Here is a 2,533-nt window from a genome sequence, read left to right as displayed (position 1 = left end):
GTAATATCCTTTGAGGATAGAAGATAGGAAAGGAATTAAAGAGATAATTGATCAGTTTTTACAGTATGGATTATTGATTGAATGCGAATCAGAATACAATGCACCCATATTGCCAATTAAAAAGGCAGATGAAAAAGCTATAGGCTAGTTCAGGATTTGAGGGCCATAAATAAAATCACTGAGGATATACATCCAGTAGTGGCAAACCCTTATACTTTGCTGACTAAATTAAAGAATAGTCAAGTCTGGTTTACCGTACTGGATTTAAAAGATGCCTTCTTCTGCCTAGGCTTAGCCACAGAAAGCCAAAACCTATTTGCCTTTGAATGGGAAAATCCCGATTCAGGCAGAAAGACGCAGCTTACGTGGACATTACTACCTCAAGGATTCAAGAATAGCCCCACTATTTTTGGAAACCAATTAGCAAGGGAACTTGAAACATGGATACCTCCGGACACTGAAGGTGCTTTGTTACAATATGTAGATGATCTCTTAATAGCTACCGAGACTAAAGGGAGTTGTATTCAATGGACTATAAGTCGTCTTAATTTTCTGGGTTTAAATGGATATCAAGTCTCTTGACAGAAAGTCCAGCTGGCTCAACAAAGTGTGACCTATCTGGGATTTGACATTTCGGAAGGACAACGAGAACTAGGAACTGAACATAAGGAAGTCATTTGCCGGACTCCAGAACCTCAAATAGTAAAGGAGCTACAAACCTTTTTAGGAATGACAGGTTGGTGTCGCCTTTGGATTTATAATTATGGACTATTGGTAAAGCCTCTATGTGAATTGAAAAAGATTAACCAGTCAAAGTTAGTCTGGACTGGAGAAGCACAAAAAGTCTTTAAACAACTTAAACAAGAATTGATGATTTTGAAATATCAAGCAATATTGGTAGAACAGGACGACGTGGAAATTGTGATAATTCATATTGTGAATCTAGCCTCTTTTCTTAGTGATGCTCCGGCACAAGCTGCGATTCACGATTGTTTAGAAACTCTAGAGACTGTGTATTCCAGCCGACCAGACCTTAAGGAGGAGCCCATGGAAGATGCGGAAGAAACTTGGTTCACGGATGGGAGCAGTTTTGTTACGCAAAGACAACGTAAAGCTGGATATGCTATAACAACTACTCAGCAGGTAATCGAGTCTAAGCCTTTACCCCCTGGAACATCAGCTCAAAAGGCGGAGATAGTTGCTCTCACGAGAGCATTGGAACTGGCAGCGGGAAAAAGGGTAAATATTTGGACAGATTCTAAATATACATTCGGCGTGGTACATGCTCATGGAGCAATTTGGAAAGAACATGGATTGCTGACCGCTCAGTGAAAACACAAAGTATGCTGAAGAAATTTTAAAATTGTTAGAGGCTGTAAAACAACCAGAAAAGGTAGCTATCATGCATTGTCAGGGACACCAAAAGGGGAACAGCGATTTTGAAATTGGAAAATCGATTGGCAGAGGCTAAGCAGGCAGCTGAAATAACTGAGGTGAAGGCATTGTCTTTGATACCAGACGGTAAAATCCAAACTATATCCAAATTATACAAAAGAAGACTTAAAATTAATTGAAGATTTGAAAGGTAAAATGAAACCAGATGGATGAGTATATTTAAAAGATAACCCCATAGTAATACCCTCTAGTTTGACATGGCCCATAGTTCTTACAGAACACAATAAAACGCATTGGGGAGCTGGCACACTGCATAAGAGCCCGAGTCAGACATTAGTGGGACGATATGATAAAACAAGTAACTCAACAATGTAGCATTTGCTTACACAATAACCCCAATACCAAGGATAGAATAAAATTTGGAATAATCGGTAAAGGAAATTATTCGGGGCAACAGTGGCAAATTGATTTTTCAGAACTCCCTAGAAAAGGGGGGTATCATTATTTACTGGTTCTGACTGACACGTTTTCAGGAAGGCCTGAAGCCTTTCCCTGTCGAACAAACAAAGCAAGAGAAGTGGTTAAAGTCTTGTTAAATGAAATAATACCATGCTTTGGGATTCTAGTAGCAATGTCTTCTGATAGAGTTTCACATCTTTGTGCACAAGTGGTAGAACAGATAAGTAAGATCCTAAAGATAGATTGGCAACTGCATACTCCTTATAGACCACAGGCAAGTGGACAGGTAGAAAAAATGAACCATTTAATTAAACAATAAATAGCTAAAATTGGATAAGAAGCTAATTTGTCATGGCCTCAATCCCTCCCTTTAGCATTACTTGGAATTAGAGTCAAACCTAGAATAAAAGGGAATTTGAGTCCCTTCAAAATCTTATATGGAAGGCCGTAGCAATTTCTATTTAGTGGAGAGGACCTAAGCAGTTAGGATCAGAATATTTATATGCTTATATAACTGAACTTCAGAAACAATTAAATAAAGTACATACATTTGTTTTAGGGACCAGGGCTAGAGGGTTGGATCAACCGATCCACCCCTTTAAGCTCGGGGATTATATATATATAAAGACTTTTTCAGGACAACCCGTGCAGGAAAAATGGAAGGAAAGTGGATGGGAGC

The sequence above is a fragment of the Aythya ferina genome (genome assembly GCF_964211825.1).
Source record: "Aythya ferina genome assembly, contig: HAP1_SCAFFOLD_109, whole genome shotgun sequence".
NCBI classification, from domain to species: domain Eukaryota; kingdom Metazoa; phylum Chordata; class Aves; order Anseriformes; family Anatidae; genus Aythya; species Aythya ferina.
The sequence above is the reverse complement of the archived record's forward strand: the minus strand, read 5'-3'. Positions refer to the sequence as shown.